Raw genomic sequence first — 20,426 nt, forward strand, 5'->3', positions numbered from 1 at the left:
CAATTTAACTTTTTCCAGCCAGACCTCAAATGCATTTAGGTAAGCCTGTAGTGAACGATGTAGGTTATGAATATCTTTTCCAGAGGCGAAGAATGCTATGTCATCCGCATATACATATACAGTGAGATCAGGATGAACCGGAATATCGCACATTAATATATTAAAGAGGAGTGGGGAGAGCACAGAGCCCTGAGGCACCCCTCTTGTCTGTGCATAAGTGTTTGAGGTTATTGAGCCATCAGTGCAAAAGAAGTGTCGTTCTTTCGAAAATTCCCTGATCCGGGCATAAATGTAGAACGGAGGACGTAATAATGACAACTTATTAAGTAGAATGGAATGTTCAATGCTGTCATAGGCCTTAGTAATATCGAGCGTCACTAACGCTGATGCCTCCTTGTTGCACATTGCAAGGCGAATCCTGCTTTCTAAATCTACATATGCCGACCATATTGAGCATCCATTGCGGAAATCAATCTGGGAAGAACTCAAACCATTAACCTCTGAGATATGGTTTGAGAGGCGGCCATGCAAAATTCTTTCTATTAATTTTAATAGATTCGAAGTCAAAGCTATCGGCCGAGTGTTTTTCACATGCACTCCTTTACCAGGGTCTTTCAAGAGCGATTTTTGACACTTTCCAGACGTGCCGCAGCCATGCAGATTCTAATGATTCATTAACCAGATCCAGGAGATCTTGAGTGAAATCATTTGCTAAAATTTTGAGCATACTTACCTTAACCCCGTCCCAACCTGGAGCCGAGTTTTTAATGGAAGAAATCACAGATAGCAGTTCTGACCGATCAACCTCAATATAGTCTGAGCAGGAAATGGGAGCGTGCAAGGGAACTCTGAACTGCTCCTGGAAACGTAATGCTAGTCCTTGCGCAATTTGTTCCAACTCATCATTTGCCTCCTGTAGAGACAACACTGCTGACTTAATGGCTGATAAAGGTGCGAGTTTCTATTTCGTTCCATGATACGATACAAAGCCTTCGTGTGCTTAGGGTTTCACAAATAGGTATTTAAATTTTCGTTTTACTCATCCTTTGCCTGCGCTATGGCTCTTTTAAATGACGCCGAACAAAATTTGTAGTTTATCCAGTTTACTGGGCTCTGGTTATAAGAAAGGCTTTTCCATGCTGCTTTCCTACGGCGGAAGGCTTTCTTACACGCGTCATTCCATACCGCACAGTGAACGGGGAATCTACAGTAGCATTCGCAATTGAGGAAAATATCTTTTGTGCTTTGACGGTCCTACATGAACAAAGGCTTGATTTGAGGGAGGAGCGTACCGAAGCTGCATATTTGGCGTTGTTTACTAGTTTACGGTCAAAGGTTCTATCTCGTGTTGTGCTCATCATGATGGTAAATGTTATTGGAAAGTGGTCACTAGATGTACCACTGTCTACTGTTGACCATCCTCCTATACCTATCCCACCTTCTGCCAGGGATAAATCGATGACAGATCGCGAATTTCCGCGCATGATGGTTATAGCCCGAGAATTTCAGCAGCGCACAGCATTTGCCGACATCCACGCCCATAACAGCTGTCCACATGCATCGCAGTAGTTATTCCAAAAAGTATGGTGCGAGTTAAAATCACCTGCAATAACGACCCTATTAGAATTTCTAAGTAATCTGTCAAAATAGTCTGTGCTACGTACACCGGTGGGGCTGTAGACGTTAACGACTGTGATAGGGCCACAATGCGGCAATGTGACATCTACAGCCAAAATATCACACTCAGGATTCATTATTGTTTTGCTTATTTTTGCCCGGTGACATAATTTTGATGATATCAAAGTTAATAAGCCACCGCCCCTACCGTTTACACGATCGGTGCGGGAAACATGCAATTTCTTTAAGGTAAATGACTTTGCGGGGGAGAGCCAAGTTTCTTCAAAAGCACTATGTCTGGCTTATGTGTTGAAAGTAGAAGATATAAATCTCGAAGTGAAGCTATAATAGAGCGACAATTCCACTGCAGAACTTGTACGCCTGCCACGATTACTTACCTAAAATTGAGACCGCAACAGCCTCTTTTAACACATCGGTATTGCTGTAAACCTTTGCAAGGCGCTTTTTTAGTTTTGGTCTGGGAAATGGAGGACTTCAAGGGTGAGCTAGAAGCACGGCGCTTCTGAGTAGAGCATGCCATTTCAACATCATTAGAGCAAATACCTTTGCGAGAAATGCTTACAGGGACACTGTCGATAGGGTGCATTTGAGCCATCACTAGATGAGAACCTGCATTTAAACTTTCAGCACAGGTTAGAGAATAAATAGATGCTTGAGTCAGCACAGGTTGAGATGGGCAAGATGACTGGCTACCAACAATACCAGACAAGGCTTCAGTAAAGCTGATAAGCATACCGTCAAACACGACAGAAAGGGCTTTTTCAACCGTTTTCACAATTGCGGTAGACAAAGTGGCCTCAAAGTTTCGAGTAGAAGGGCGCACAAAGTTGGCATAAGTGTGCCTTTTCCGATCAAGAAGGGCATAAACATCTGCTCGAGTGCAACGACTCTCTTGAATTAATTCTAGTAATGCCTGCTCCTGAGAACGTTTCTCACAACTGGCTTTAGCAGCCGAGTGCTCGTTACTACATAGACAAGAGCTAGGTTTTGCAGCGGTACAGCTATTAGAAGAGTGTCCTTCCCCACACACCCTGCATCTAGTCGTCGACTTACACGCTCTTCTACTGTGTCCAAATCGCAAACAGTTGGTACATTGAAGGGGGCGAGGACGTATCGGGTCAATGCAATAAATAATTGGCCAAAGTGTTAATTCAGATGGACACATGACACCGGCAAAAGTTGTTATAACTGACTGTGTAGCAACACGCACCCCGCCCACCATGCGAGAACAGCGATACATTGAAAGAACACTAGCTCCTGCGTCCTGAAATTCCTCCAAAATTTCTTGAGCAGTAGATGCAGGATCCACTCCACGAACAATACCCTTAGTGCAAGCCAGATGTTTAGGAATAAATGCTTTGGCAGGAATCGAGGTAAAAGTACTGCAGCGTAGCAGATCTGACACACAATGTTTGCAGATTTGCAAACTATACCTCGTCTGCAAAAAGGTCGCACCTCAGAGACATCAAGGTAGTGATCCGTCAGACTTCTGAGTTGCTGCTGAATAGTTTTCGAATTTTTAATTTTCAGCATTCCATCGCCTATCGGTATGAGTGCGACAGGAATCAAATTGACACCATTTTTAGCAAATGATTCCAGAGACAAGCTTTCAACCGGCAGGCTGGCGAACCAATCCGCCGAGCCCCCTCCCGGGGAGTTGAAAGACAATCCTGTGCGCAAGATAATGACACCCTTATACTACCAAATCCTATAAAGCTAGCCTGAACCCTGACCAAACCCCCCTGAACGTAGAAAGGCCTCACCACGAAGAAGCACCAGGCACCGAACACCTTGAGGACTCCCAAGACCGCTTTTGAGTAGCCTTCTTCTGGCTGTAGCTAGCACAGGATCACATTCGTCGTTTTGGACAGGACAGGACTCAGCGATTCAGCGACAGGACTCAGTGGTACGATCGGAGTGTGGCTCGTGCAAGATCTCCCTGTCTCCAGCTAAGCGCACGCCACTTCCTCCTTCTTCCCTAGCGAATTTTCATCTTCTTCGCAGTCTGTTACAATATATTTATTTTCAGTACACCCTGCAGCGCCGAAGCATTATAGCAGCGGAGTGGTTACAACATTTAAGTGACGAGCAGATAAACAACAACAAACAAAAATCACACGAGAGAAAGAACAAAAACAAAATCGGGGGGGGGGGGAGGGGTAGACAAAGGAGTAATGAATTAAAAAAAAATGCAAGAGGAACAACAGTGCATTCGGTCAACAATAACAGTTTGAAGGAACAGTGAAATCACAAATGATTGATTAGCCGTAAAAATACATCTCGGTCTACACTCACATCAGCTCGCAACTTCTTCCATTCAGAAATAGTACGTGGAAAAAATGAGTACTTTTTGTAGTTCGTTTTACACGCCATTTCTCGTATTTTAAAACTCCGGCCTGTCCTGTTAGAAATATAGTGGGCTGTTTTGAGGTACTTTTCCTTATCAATGCCTGTTGTGTCGGTGTATATTGAGTGCAGAAGTTTGAGCCTTTGCTTCCGGCGCCTTATCTGTAGCGGTTCGAGTTCTATGTGTTTCTTTATCTGTGTTATGCTGGCATGTCTGGAATACTGCCTTGATATAAATCTGGCTGCGCGGTTTTGTATAGCTTCTAATTTATCAATCAGGTACTGCTGATGCGGATCCCATACTGCAGACGCATATTCCAGTTGAGGCCTTACCAGTGACTTGTAGGCAGTGCTTTTAAGAATCTGAGGAGCAGTTCCAAGGGTCCGTATGAGTAGGTTGAGCATTTTCCCAGCTTTTTTGACAGGTCATATCAATATGATTTGCAAAGGACAGATCCGCAGTTAGTAGGACTCCTAGATATTTCACTTCATTTGCCGTGCTGAGAGTGGTATCACCTAGTTTGTAGGTAGGTTCATTAGGAATCTTAGACTTAGTAAATGTTACCTGGTAACATTTGTTGGTGTTCAGGCCAAGTTGCCAGGTTTGGCACCAGGAGACTATGTTTTTTAGTTCCTGCTGCAGGGCATCTACATCTTGTACATTTCGGATTGGTCTATAAACAACGCAATCATCTGCGAATAATCTTATTTGTGAAGATATGTTAGAGGGGATATCATTGATATAGATTAGGAAGAGTAGCGGTCCCAGCACCGAGCACTGTGGCACTCCCGAAGTGACTTCAACAAAGCTACAATTTTCGCCTCCAATTACCACGCATTGCATTCTGTCGCTCAGGTAGTCTTCGATTACTTTCACAACTTTATCATCCAGGTTAAGAGCTCTCATTTTGTACTTTACTAGTTCATGTGAGACGGAATCAAATGCTTTGCGATAGTCGGATTATGATATGAAACAATATAGGGTGTTAGAAACCGTATGATAAAATATATAATGATTTGCTTGTGTTAGCGGCGGTGAAAATATTATGTTGTGTTATGGTAGGAATCGTGCTTAGTGTATGGTATGGCATCCCAAGTTTCACGGGAAGTGAGGTCTCAGTGGGTCACATTTAGGCAAATGGGCTGCAGCTACAATCAAAGCACCGATATGAAAAAAATTTGCAAGCGCATATTAGCTTGCTTATGTTCATGTTACTAGGGGTTCATATGTGGGATGCTCGGTTAACTCAGACCACATTCCAGTATCCGGAAGGAAAGTGCTCTTTGTCAGATATTTGAGGACTGATGCGATCTGATTTATGCCCAATACGGGAAATCTCTTTTCCAGCCGAAATGGGTGCCCATTGCCACTTTCCTTAAGTCCAACAGCGCCGTACAGAAAAAAGCGGGTGCACAAGCACTCGCCCCACTTATTCCCTTGCATATTGCTCGAGAGAAGGTGGAATAAGACTGAGAACTAAAATTGAGAGAGCATTCATGAAGCTCAAATGAGGCCACCTACCCTGATGTGCATTGATGCACACCAGCCATAATCGTGCTGAATGATGGGCAGGTTGATGAGCTACCAAAATGGTTATATTGTAGGAAATTAGATGACAGGTATATCAAGGTTCACCACAAAAGGCCGGCTTTAGGTTCCACATCGGCAATAATGGAGTTGGATGGAAGACGGGTAGGCTGGCATGATACCCGATCAGACCCGTGTAATGAACTGGAAGGCAAATGCAACAGAAAGGCAGGTTCTAGCTGCAAAAAGTAACAAAAAACAAAACTTGAGAGACGCACTCGACACTCAAAAGCCCACATTGCTAAAAAGGTGTTTTTCTGACTCAGCCCATGAATCAATGCTATTGCAGCGGACGCCATAAAAAAATAAGATTGTTCTGGCGAGATCGATTTTGTGTGTCGTCTAGGTGTGCTTCCAGTTTGTGTATCTTATTATTCATTATTATTGCGTTTTCTTGCATACCTCCATATCTATTCTTAAGGGTTTAAGCGTTTGATAGTACATTTCTAGTTCAGTCATTCGTTTATTTTAGGTCTGTAATGGTTTCATTTGTCTAGCTTAGCAGGGTTTTCACCCCCTGTGTCTCGGAGGTCAGTTGTGTCTGGCCGGCGATGAATTTCTCTAATGCAGCCAGTACAGCAGCGATAATTTCGGGACCAGGGTTGGTTTCGACGTCACCTGATAACATTAGTAAAGGATGAATTACACCAGTAAACTCAATAGCAATGGCAACACAGGAGTGGGGCTCGGGAATTGAACTAGCACATAATTACTTCGTTTTTTTTTAGCGGAGAGAACATGGTTTACTAACCTGCATCGGAAAAGTAATTGATTTATGTGGCTCCGCCGTAGCGCAGTCACCGAGCCCACAGAGTCGTGTTGGCGGATGACGCACGTTTATACATGGCGATGCTGTCGAAGATGATGCGGTAACCCATGGTCTGGTAAGGTTCAGTAGTTCCTCTAGCGGCAGATTCATCAGGGGAGTGCAGCTGACGGGTGTCAGGTGGTATTAACAGTATCAGTAATCGTATTCAGTACGTGGCAGTACGCTTGCCGATGTCGCCTCCATAGGTAGGCCCGTCAGAGACGGCAGCAGCAGGCTACAAAACGCAAGAATCGTCATCTGCATCGAAAAAGTAAGCTAAAGACAGATATTACGCTTTAGCTTTCCTGTAAATCAATTAAGAGCGCCGGTTATCTTCGATGCATTCAAGTGAAGGCTGGTTCTGTTCGACAAGGGGCGTGGGATGTAACTTGTGTAGCAGTACCGACGCTCACGATATCGAACTTCTCCACTGCAGACTCGGTACATAATAGTGCCATATCGAAATGTCGACATAACTTGGTCATTCTTCTGCGTTCCTCACCAACTCCAGGCTGAAACTGAAAGCTTCAAATCGTACCAAACAAAGCTCACTAAACGCTCCCCTGTCAGAGCGATTATGCTCTATATACGCACCAAAATAAAATACGACAGCAGGCTTAGGTTATATGAAGCAACACCAATGCCGGTGTTTCACAATACAAAAGGGCTCATTCGACAACAAAAGATATTTCTCAAGAAAGTAATAACAAACACAGCCTACATACCACACATACTTGAAAAGTGGTTTCTCTTCAAATGCGAAACATTCAAACAGAACATATGCACCCTTTACCAGGAACAGTGTATGACAGACCTAAAACATCCTATACGGTAATGCGCATCATTTTCATGAGGAAGAAAAAAAATTACGCATATTCTACATTACGCCGTGCCCATCTTCGCATTCAGATGCTATCAAGCATTCCAATAAAACATGCCATTGGCACATATGACAGTGGGAGCGGCATGCTTCGAGTAGGGTGAGAGAGGCCGACTTACAGCCCGCAGATCGTCAGGATAGGAAAAAACAAAAAACAGCATGGAGAACCGTGAAGAAGCGACAAGCTGCACTCCCATCCCTCCTAGCTCTAACTACCCAAACAACAACCGGGATCCACCCCATGAATCAAATAAAGGCTTTATTCATTCATTCATTGATTACTGATATGTCACGTGAACGGAAGCGAGGTACCACGTGATAACTTTAAAAGACGCCGTTACTCGGTTGGCTATTTCGATGTCGGATCAAATTAAGTTGTTCTAATTATTTACCTACTCACTTCGCTTGCATGAGATTTTTCTTTGGTGACATTTGCTTTATCATCAATTAAGAATAACCATTCACTTTTTCCTATCTCCGCTCACTTCGACGCAATCGATCCTATATAATTGTGGCGTCAAACGCCTGTAACGTAGCCACTTAAGTCTTAAGCAATAAAAAGAAACAGAGGGAGATGTGCCGTAGAGGAATGTTCCGGAATACTTTCGACAACCTGGTAACCTTTAATGTGCACTGACACGAAACCGCAGAGGAAACGAACTTTTTTCGTTTCGCCTCCATTAAAAACCATGCCATCGGAGGTCGTGCTGGAGTCCGCAAAGTTTTTTTCCCTCTGGCCACTCTGCTGCCTCGTCGGGGAAGAATATTAATACTTAAACATAAATTTATACGCGATGTCTCAATTAGAACAAGCTTTTTATTAAGGGATTATTTAAGAGGAAGGCCTTGTATCTATAGCTCAATGTTGCATCAAAAGACACAATCAATATGAGCACAAAATATCCTAACCTAAAAGCAGATAAAATACACATTCCCAATTTGTAAACTAGTTCTAAAAGGGTTTATTGTGAATGAAAGGAGAAGCATCTCATAAACCTCTCGGTGGACATTCGTAGCGCACTGTAAAGAGAATGAAGAATTTGGATGTGAAAGAGGAAAAAATAAACAAGGTGACAAAGTAAAATCATCCGAAAAATGTCAATGACCTGGGGACCTTCAACATAAATTGATATAGCACAAACCATGGACGCCTTGTTGCGCTTCGTCTCCGTCGATACGTGGGACCGGGAAACCTCGACTCCGATTGGTGTGGAGTTTGGTGTGACACTCGTATACGTCACTTCTTGCGCTCAGAGTTGAATTCCGCCTCGCCATGTGTGGCGACGCACCAGTACCTAGTCACCGGCGAGGAAGAATAAGAAATTACACCATGCGGAACAGAGAAGCTCGAAATGGCGCCGTAATTGCCGTTGGTAGAAAACGCTGTGGATGAACCACTCTAGAAATATAGAAATGCGGGAGAGAGAGGCCGCTGCTGCACGTGCTGTATGAATATATTTCGGAGCTAAAGGTATAGATAGGGGACAAAGAAGGCACCCGGCGATGAGGAAAGAGTTCAATAGGGTTTGGAAGGTGATTTTTAGGCGCTGGTAACGGACGGCGGGCGCAGCTACTCGGAGTTATAGAATGGCTATGCAGAACACTGCGATGTTCAAGAAAAGCGTTGTGAACAATTTCCTATATATGGATTACTTTATGCGACTAACGACAGTTGGTTGAAGACGGCTTTGAAAAATAAATTACGAGAGTACTGCATAATCTGAACAGGAGACATGTGAAAGCTTCAGCGTTGCTGCTGAGCACGTTATAGGCTACTTCAAGCACCGCGCAGAGGCGCTGCTGTTCCTAAAGGGGCGCGAGATCAATAGCAGAAAATAGAAACTTGGAATAATTGTAACCCTGCCGGCCTCATGTTTTCCTTGCATTACCGTATTCCCGCTCCCTTCCGTGCACGTGAGGAGCTTTGGCGCTACTCCGTCAGCGGCGTGGCTTGAGAAAAGTCAGCATGCTAGACTTATTTTCCGGATATCGCGCTTGATAACCCCTCATGACGTGGGCTGTCTGAAGCAGACTGTCTACAGCTATGATACACGATTCGATGCGGTGTGCTCCTCGAAAGTCAGCGATCGCATGGCATACGCCACAGAATTTGTATTGATTAGTCCTTTAAGGGATAGCTCATGCAACTCGTTCGGTCGAAAAGCTGTCCCAATAATTGGGGTAGGAGCACATCTAGGAGCACATCTAGGAGCACATCTAGGAGCACATCTGGGAGCACATCTAGGAGCCCACCAAGGAGCACATCTAGGAGCACATCTGGGAGCACATCTGGGAGCACATCTGGGAGCACATCTAGGAGCACATCTAGGAGCACATCTAGGAGCACATCTAGGAGCACATCTAGGAGCACATCTGGGAGCACATCTAGGAGCACATCTAGGAGCACATCTGGGAGCACATCTGGGAGCACATCTGGAAGCACATCTGGGAGCACATCTGGGAGCACATCTGGGAGCACATCTGGGAGCACATCTAGGAGCACATCTGGGAGCACATCTGGGAGCACATCTGGGAGCACATCTGGGAGCACATCTAGGAGCACATCTAGGAGCACATCTGGGAGCACATAACGGAATGCTTCCCGATATGCGAGATTTCGTTCTCTCAACGATGGATGGATGGATGGAATATTGGAGCGTCCCCTTTGAAACAGGGTGGTAGCAGTAGCTATCATGCTCATTTTTCTCCCTATATTTTAATTATTGATTTAGAATGGTTAACTAAACCATCATTTTAATTATTAAATTTTTGTTCCTACATTACTAACATTATGTCACTTCTCTGCTTTTAAGCCACCAAACTTCCAGTCGTTTTTTGCTAGTTTCCACCGCCGGTTTATTCACCCGGCCACTGTTCTCTCTAAACCCCAGAGCTTCAGGAACAGTGTTTGGGCCTGCATCAACTTCCGGATGGATACCATTACATTCCAATTTATACTCGACTGTAATGGTAACTCCAGTGAAACAATTGACCATATTATTATGGTCAATTGTTTCACTGATTATTATGGTCAATTGTTTCACTGGAGTTTCCACATACAGCACATGCGTCCTCTTCATTGTTAAATTTCTTTTTGTAGCTGCGTGTTCTAAGGCACCCTGATCTAGCTTCAAAAAGCAGGGCACTGCCTCTTGACTTATCAAAGAAAGCTTCCTTCCTGATCTGCATTTTCCACTTTCGGTGTAATTCCACACTCTGTTTCTTTTCCATCGAATTTATCCAATTTTTACCTTCTGTGTTTTTCACCTGTTGCTTAATGCTCTTTATTTCTCCGTCGTTGTGACTAGCATGCTTAATAGTTGGTTTCCTAGTTCTTTGCCTCCATTGTGAGACAATGCTTTTAAAGTACCGGTATTTAAATACTTTAGCTGCCCATCTGTTACTGTCCAATTTCCTAAGGCGTTCCTCATATAATATTTTACTCTGAGCTTCCCGTACTTCGAAAGATGCCCAGCCCATATCTCCCTGTACCGCCTCATTTGTACTTTTGCCGTATGCACCTAGTGCTAATCGTCCAACGGATCTCTGATTTATTTCTAATGTCGACTGTACCTCTGATTTTAGGCACAACACCGCATTTCCGAAAGTAAGTCCGGGCACCATAATTCCTTTCCAAATACCTTTCAAAACCTCACACCTATTGTATCCCCACAATGCCTTCTGCTTCATTATCTTGGCATTCCTTCGCCCTTTGGCCTTAAGTGATAGCTCATGCTTTTCAATGTATGCCAATCCTTCGTCTACCCATACCCCTGGATATTTATATTCTGCTACTCAAGGTATTTCTGATACTCTGATACTCTAGACGGTAGGGTCCTCTGAGCAGCGTCACCTGGTGACAGACAGCGGAAATATTCTAAAAATGAATAACAGCGCATATAAAGCCAGCCGCACTCGTTGCTTCAATGGCGCAATAGGCCCATTAGCATTACTGAATCATATGGAACCCCTCCACAGTATATGGCGTTCACGCATGGCAGGATATTGCTGTGATCCTGATGCTCATCCTGCACGACTTTTTTTTTCCGCGAGGCTCTCCATTGGTTTATCGAGATTGTGAAGTTTGTCGATGATATTCCGGAGTTTTTGCAAAAGGTAGAACCTTTGATGGATCTAAAGAAATTTTAGAACGACGAAGCCAGCCCCTGGCAGGCTCATTATATCAACGTCTTGTGTGTGTTTGTGGTGTCTTGAAAAAAAAAATGCTTGAATGGCGCAATAGATGGACACTACCTTAGCACAGGACGAATAAAATATCTGTTCGAATCCTCTATGTGTAATTTTTCTTCCTATCATTCTCTTTTCTTAACGCGTCGTTAAAAAAAAATTACCAACACTACCAGCAGCAAAAATTGCCAGCAGCAGATGAGCAACCCAATGTCAACACAGGTAGCAATTGCCGACGCCCCGCTTGCGGCTATTTCAATCGTCTCCGCAAGTCTGCTCTAATGTGTCAATCCTTTCATAGCTTGAATTGCTTTAGTTTTTGTATGCTGTCCAGGATATATACGTAAACGATTGTAGTGGCATGCAATTTCTGATATATATAGCATGTCGGAATACACGCGACGGCTGTGCGACTGGAAGCAACACTCAGTAAGCAATGCACCTTTAAGGTCGCGTTTAGCTTCCAAACCCACGTTGAATGTGGTGTTTAATAAAGACTTCATCGAAAATAATAAATCGTACTTTGTAGCTGTTGTCCAAACATGCCGTGACCTTCACAAATACCGGTGGGATTAAATATTCGTAGAAACATGAAACATATGTATGAAAATGGTGTCACATGTGTTAATATGACTCGCAATGCCACCTAGTACACCTAGCAAATAGTAAGCGCTGATCTCTTGGTGTATTAAATTCGGTTGGTTGAAATGACGTTTTTCGTTTTCGCAGTATATTCACAGGAGCTCATAGTCACTAGTCACGGAGGCACAGTATCAGAGATACACTTTAAATGTGCGAAGTCTAAAAGAAATCAGACCTATCGTGGGCGTATGTTCATAGGCAGTCGGCTTCACAGTGTATTATTATGTTTCATGTGTGAACAAAGCGATGGTTAGTATAGTTTTTCGAGCTTAAACTCTGCGTTTATGTTCAGGGAGGTGGGGGTACACACCTAGAAGCGACTAATTTTTTACGGTGCTTTTCTGTGTTCCACTTACCGTCTAGAACATTGCAATTCTTATTCCTTTCGGTATAATGACGTCCGAGCAACACGATTTATTTCTACTTCTTTACTGCCCACCCACTCCGTGAAAGCAAAATTTTTGTCTGCGTGAGCGTAAGCTTCAGCACTCATCGCTATCCATGGCTTCGCAGCAGCTCAGTAGCCGCTCATTTGCCTTTCATGGAAAAGACTGCGAGGGAGCGGCAGACGCTACTATTGTCAACTGTCAGCTACGCTAGAGTACACTGATAAAGCGCCTCAGCGCTTCCTGCGCCCTGCTGCTGCCAATGGGGATGATTTGTCACTAACCTCGGCTCCAAAAAATAACATTTTTCACGCCTCTTGACAACCTCGAGGGTAAATGGTGGAAACCAAAACGAACATTTTACTTTCCTTGTAGCTTTCTTTGAACTTCCTGTATTTTGAGATAAGTTTATTAGTACTCTCGTTCACTAGGTTTCTCTTGCATTGAGATGGTACCGTGTAAGACAAAAAAACAACTCACAGGGAATGTTTGACATTAGTAGGAATCAGGTTTCCAGCGTGCACATTAAGCTATAGAATTCTGACTTTCTGCTTTCCTGCAAACCAAAAATAATAAAGAGCAAAAAAAAAAGGAATAGGCAAAACAAGCGGATCAAAAAAAGAAAAACACGCTCGGGAAGAAGAAAACGACAGCACAAGTGCTAACGTAACCTCGCACAACAACATCTAAAATTACTCCCACTTTCTTTTCCTGCTATACTTTCAACTGTATTATGCCACATTTAGTTTAGGGTCCGTGTCCCCACAGCTTCGTCATGCTAACCACAATACGCTTAATGGCACATATCTTAGTCTCAGCAACTTGTCCTGGATCCAAAGCATAGCATAGCACCCGCACCTGGTCTTGACACCGATGAACTCGGCACAATTCGAAACTCATTAAGCTCGCAAAAAAAGATTTTGAAATTTCACACGAGAGAAAAGATGAAAACAGGCCTTTCCGAAAGCAGAAGGTAATATTTCTTGCATGTTTGTCTAGCCAATGACGAAAAAAGACACTCACTATGGACGAAAAAAAGGACCAATAACATATAAAGTAACCCGTGTTTTGAAAGGTATAACTAAACAAAACTACTACTTGGGCTATATATTGTACGCAGTCCTAGGAGGGGAACCAAAAGTGCCCTGAAAAACACACCCGAAGGAAGAAAACGACAGCTGGAAAAGGACTACAGATACCAAAAGCGGAAATTGGCAGTAATTGCTTGTTCTTTATCTCTCTAGAAGAAGAGAAAGGGAGAAAGGGAAGCAGGTAAAGACGATCATCTTCTTCCTCCTTTCTTTCTAACGCCTGAGATACCCTCTTTCTCTCTTTCCCTCTTTGAGAGAAAGTAGAGAAAGAGAGTCTCTCTCCACTACGTTACATACTCTTTACTCTCACCCTTAACATTTTAAAGCATTTAACAGCTCACACGTGGCGACAGACGCTCATCAGCTATTAAAGGTTCTCACCTTAAAATGAGCTTTGTTCACAACGATAACTTGCAAACAGCTAGTAGGCGATCAGCGCGGATATTTCGCGCCATATACTGGTTGTACATTGCCGCTGATGCTCATATTTCTCTTTGCAATCTCACCATTTCGAAAAGAATAGTCCCAATTAAGCAAGAAAGAGTAAAACACATAAGGGTTATAGTACGCAGACATGATACGACTTCGTAGATACGGCTGCGGGCATCTCTGTTCTTACTCTGTAGATCACCGGCTCAAAACGTTTCTGGGAACGGCGGATTTGATGCAACTACGAGGCTCCTAGCACTACCGCCATAAGTTTTCTGGGAAAATAAGGTCCGCATTTTGGAAGCGGGAATTTTAGTTTGTAGTCGTCACCGTCTATGGTATTCGTCAGCCACATCCGCCTGACTATACCCTCTTCAGGGCGAAAGCCTCTTCTATATTTCTTGAATTAACCCAGTCATGTGTTTCGCATAGTCACTACACCCCTGCGAACTTCCTAAACTCATCCGTGTACCTAACGTTCTGCCGCCCCCTGCTACGCTTTCCTTCCCTTGAATTCAGGTATGCTAAAGTGACCATCGCTCCTCCTCTCGTCGGACTACAGGTCCTGCCCATGCTCAAGTCTTTTTCTTGATTTCTAAAATAAACAAATGCGTTTACTTTTGCACTGCCACCCGCAGCTCTCGTTGCCTAAACATACGCTCTAATATCTCCATTTTGTTAACCATATCGCTATGGAGTTAACAGTCGCCATTTGCACAGCCGCTTTAGAGCATGGAACGTTATCACTGTTTTCTTTCGTTGATCTACGTTCATACTGTGTCGAGAATGCAATAGCGCTCCTTATGCGGAACTAAAACAGAAACGCAGGCCTGTTCAATATCGCACAGACATCAGACGGGACCTCATTCCTGGCATTCTAACTGTTGTGTCTGTTTTTGGCTTCTGACATATCAACACTAGGTTTCAGTTCTCGCATCTTTTTTTTCCACATTACGCGCATTTATTGATTTTCCGCATTTCAACGTTCCTTTGTAGTTGTGGCACGTCTTACTGTGATGGTATAGAAATATGAAATGCGGGATTGCTAATCCAGTACCGTCGTCATTCTTTTCTGCTTTTGGATAAGGCGCTGGGCTTTGCATTCGTTTTTCTGAATTGTAAGTTTATTTTCGCGTTGAAACATCAAACGTCGAATTATATAAGTAAATGTGCACGCTCCTAAACATTTGCTGAGTTCATTCCAAACTTTCCCAGAGAGTTATTTACTTGCCTTAATCAACTCTATCTTAACGAAAAAGAAATCTAGGGAACGAGAGTGGAAGAACACACATTCCGAGCGGAAGTTTCGCAAAAAGCCATACGGAAAACGAAAAGGTCTTTCCTGTGAAAAATGCTTTTTTTGGCCTAGATGTTAATGACAAATGATCCAGACTTGGCACCATCAAGGCGGTGCGAGCCCCGATGTACCCTATTAGTGTACTACATCATTGCGCACTATTTGCTATAGCAGCATCTGGCACTCCGTCGCAGTCAGGTTCAGTTAAAGACAACTGAGCAGCTAACAATCCATACACACCGGCTTGCACCGCGGGTTGAGCTCACAGAGTCAAGAATTTTGTTTTCGCGTTGCGAGCAGTTACTAAAGAAGTGGAAACAGAACGTGTTCTTTGGAAGCCTTCCTGCGGCGAGGAATAAGGATCTCAAGTTCCAGCAGGTATGAGCGGTACTATAAAGCCGGGAGACGGCAAAATATCAGAATAAGAGAGGCATGAAAATTGATTTTCGGTAGAGTATTTTTTTATTTATAGGAGGTCCGTTGACCGAAAAAAAAATCGACGGTTTTAGTTACGTATGTCGTTCTGCAGACAAATTAGCTCCGAGGTGATGTAGTGTAGTCGACAACGCTGCTCTTACCGAGACCTCATCCACAAGTTATGGGCCAGTAGAGGACAACCAACACGACCGTCTGTGCATTGTACGACCCCATATTCCCTCGACTTTGCAAAACAGTTTTTTTTTTTTTGTTCACAGTGGATCTCAGATCTCGTAGCGTTTTGAGGAGTGACTATGTTCACCTCCGAAGAGATTTCTTAAATGTGAAATATTCAAAAAGCATAACTTATCAGCGCAAAGGGCGCCTGCCATTCGCTATGTGTACGAGACATCAGTACGACTCATATAATAGCATGAAAACAAGCGTTTTCAACAATATTGTTCGCACCTCTTGAATTACCCTCATACAAAGCTCTTCGAAAACTATTCAGCAGTGATTCGTACAGTCTGAAAAAATGTGCTTCATTGTTTAGGATTGAGCCATTAAATAAAAGCCACAACCAATGTATGTTGGGAAGCCAATCAACACTCTCAGCGGTGTATTCTTTTTTGAGCGTTGATTCCAATCACGCAGGCTTCATGCGATGCTTAAATGGTGTCGCAGGCGACACATTTGTTTCTAGCAGTTTGTTTACACCATTTATCCTGGCCAGCATACATCTATGAGTGGTTAAAAGGAACAAAAGAATCACGTAAGGTAGAAGACTAGTGCCCAAAACACAAACGGCCGCATCCGAATTCGACGTGGGCAGCCGCTATACGTGGTCGTCTGCTGCTTTATGCAGTTTGTTTAATGCGTTACGTGAGTACTTTCGTAAAGGTGAAAACATATATGATGTCTGGTTTAACAAGCACAGTATGTCTTCGGAAAGCAGCGTGCGAGGGAGCATTTGGACTCCATAAGCAGTTCGGGAAATCCCGACAAACACTGCTCTAATACGTACTATTGGGGTTCGTTCTAGGCCTTCAAAACACATTTATCGCAAGGATTTAGAATAAATCTGTCTACGAAATAACGCAGAATCTTTTTGTTACGTGCTACTTAGAAGCAATGAGCAACTATCACTGACAGTGCATATGCAAGAGCACTCTGTGATATGTCAGAAGGATCTAGGAAATAATTATTCCTAATGGGATCCTAGCGAGCAAGATCGCGACTCCAAGCCATACAGCATTGCGATTTCCACCATTGTTTTGCCCGGTGGTTCAAAAGAAATTGTTTGATGCGTCTTTTCGTGCCTTCTTAACCTGTTCTAGTATATACTAACTGTGAGAAAAATTTGCAGACAGCAATGGAGCGGATCAAACATTACTTCCGTGCTCTTATGTTACCTAGTCACCTGATAATTGTCACCGTGTCAAGGAACGCATATGATCTATACGCTACTGGCAATACCACGAAGCTGGGTGGCGAAGAGCTGCTATACTAAACGCCATCTTGAGAACAGGCTTCCCGTAAAGTTCTGCTGATAAAAAAATAAACGGTTGCTTTCCTAAAGACGCTAGTGAAATAAGAAAAGAAGTTTAAAAACATGGGGATCCCCTATTCTCAGCCAGCGACTGCAGCGCCACCGCTGTTTATAGGAGACAAGAATTGGTATTTGCTTATGGAAACGTTAGGGAGGTTTCTCCTTGAAGGAAAACTGTCTTGGGCAAGAGGAAAAGTTCAAATATAGCAAAACTAATATTGTGAAACCGTCGGTAGGCTACTGACAAATTGCTACTGCGTGTTTCAAAACACTAAAGCCTTTGAGGGAGCAAAGATTTAAACAGCAGAGTGTATTACAAAAGGGTGCAGGATTGAAGACCATCTAATCTTGTAGCAGACCGCTGCCGCTTTCTTAGTTGCCGAGGGAAAAATCTAATTTCTCATGTCTGATCAATCGTCATTTATATTATTGCAGGTACAATGCACCACGGGATCTTTTTAGAAGCTCAAAAATAAAAAAAGTGACTACTTCAAATTAATCTTAGCTTCTGAGTATTCATTCCTGCTCCGGCATATACCAGTTAAAAGGGTGAATGATTAAGCAACCCAAGACTTGTGCAAGCTGTATTTCTATTATTAAAGTAGTCGGGAAATTAAAGAAATACATTAACCCTTTCGCCCCTGACATCAATTATAAGTTGCGGCAATCAGACAGCACAGTATAGTTTCTTTTCAAAAAAATTAAAATTGAAAAGTTTGCTGAAGCAAGCTAGAAATTTTTTAATCGAGCCATGCTTTGACAATTATATCTGGGAACTGCAACAGATTAAAATAAGACTGAGAAGAAATTGACCTTCGAAGTTAAGCTTTCAATGAACATTTCTGCCGCTCTCCCTGTGGAAAGCGCTAGGGATCGTCGGAATGCTAGTGTGATACACGGACAACAGCTAGTGTAGAATCGCACGTGTAGAACGTGCGGGTGCCCTCAAAGGTGGCAAAAATTGTGTATTTTTTGGGAGTGTTATTGCTGTTTTTCTTAACAACAAGGATGCAATGGGCTAGCCAATTCGCTGTTTCCACTTTTTTTGTCAACACAAAAAGCGGCGCTGCCTTACGTTACAGATGAAAGGAATTTTCGTAGTCTACGTAAAACTGCGAATTTGTTAAAATTGCAAAGTGCACATTATAAAAAGAGACAAATAGCCTTACGACTGCTCCACATTCCCAAATTAACCACATCTTCATTCTGTTGGTTGTTACTCGCGGTAGCCAAAGCGGCTCGTTTTGCATTTTACACCCACTGGATCCTGATGGCCTATTTTGACACCACGTCTCAAAGCCCAAAAATAGTTGCACTCCGAGGAATAAATCTCCACTGCGTGGTTATTGAGCCATACAAATAAAAATAAAACCCAGGAAAAAATTCAAATGTCCAAATTAAAAATCTAGAGCCGAAATGGTTAATGAGATTTTATGCTTCATTTAGGTGTCAAGTTTGCTTTCCAGAACTCGAGCTCGTGCTGCATAGACAACGAAAAAAAGAAAAATCGATTTTCTAGAGAACTATAGTATAGTGAATTTCAAAGCCCACGAATGTATCTCTGATAGGCAGTTTCGCTCACAAACGCTCTGAAGCCGCATCCTCTGGCGCGTCCAGCATGGGAGTTCGGCCAATGCGCGTTTCGGCGCCGCCCTGCAAGCGCAATGACTGCCTACACTGCGTACAGACGCGAGCGGATACATCGCTGAGGTCGCTGCCGAAGCAAAAATATTGAGTCGCCTCGCGCCCGACCGTGTCTCAGAAATTGCCCGCAGAATCACTAAATCATTAGGCGGAGCGATCTATATCACGTTCACTGTATTATTGTGTGTAGCTTGCTATCAGCGGTGATATTTGTCGATATTTTCATGCGCAGGAGAATGCTTTTAATATGAAACTGCCTTTCGCGGTTTCATAACTTAGACAAGAAGCTGACTTAGAGTTCTGCAAAGTGCAACAAAGCGCCTACAATAAAAAGTGAAGCTACGTAAATGATTTTGTTAATTAGTGAACTAAATGAAGTAGTCTGCCTCTTACTTAGTACCTCCCATATCCCTAAGTAATGCCCCAGGGCTAAGTAAATCTAAACCCAGGATTCTTGGTCTTAATATCGTGGACCTTCTCTGAAACAACTAGTACAGTTGTCCTTTTGTAAGAACTGACCTAAACAGTTACCCTGTATGCTACGGCGTCACCGTGTAAGAGAAAGGTTTTTTCATCTGATCACTGAAGCTGGGATATTTATTGGTGTTGACTGGCAGCTCCACAAAAATTACGTAGAATGGCAGTCTTTTGGAAACAACGGCGATGATCAGTCACAGTTCTGCTTTAGCGTGCGCTGGTAAAGGGTTTCATCCAACGCATCGCCAGCTGAATTCTTGATGATGGGACAGGCAAGCAGTATTTGCATACCTCACCTTCCACTTTACGGCAGAAGGCCCATAGGAATGTTGGGATGTAGAATCGGAAAATTATGTCCATTCGGTAAGAAAAAGTAACAATGCAAACGAATAGCCCACAACGACGTATGTTAATGAATCGTAGATGAGTTTTGCCAGTCATATTTTTATATTTTCACAAAGCTTAAATTGAAATCTGATTACATTTCGGTAGTTGTAAATGCACAGATGTTTCTTTCTCGGTATTCCTTGGCATCAAGTGACAGGAATGCGTAGAAGGTGCATTTATCTTCGCAATCCCACCATTCTATCAGCGAAGAAATTATTGTCCATTCCAGAAAAGGGAAGTAGCAAATGTTTCTCAATAGTGCCGAAAATATTTTCAGTAGTTCATGATATTTAATATTTGTAAATACTGACATCGCTCCTTACAATTATGCGTTTCTTGATTCTTTATGCGACAGGGACAGGACAAAAATTTATACATCATCATGAGAGGTGGGGGAAAATACTCCCGGAGATCTTTGCTTCTGAAGATGAACACTGCTTTTGTGTGCTCACTAGCAGCACTGGTAATGAAAGACAGCTTCGGCTGCTATGCTCCTATACCGAGTAAGTGCTCAGTATTTGTCATTTTTTCATGTAGGTAAGTATATGTACGGAGATACGTAAACGCACCATGCTTTCCCGATAAAAATAAAATCACGCCTTCTGCACTGCAGATACTTAAAAAAGAATCTACCCAAATGAAAGGGCACTAGCGACTAC

Source organism: Amblyomma maculatum, chromosome 5 (genome assembly GCF_055883805.1).
Source record: "Amblyomma maculatum isolate TAMU_Amacu chromosome 5, ASM5588380v1, whole genome shotgun sequence".
Taxonomy (NCBI): domain Eukaryota; kingdom Metazoa; phylum Arthropoda; class Arachnida; order Ixodida; family Ixodidae; genus Amblyomma; species Amblyomma maculatum.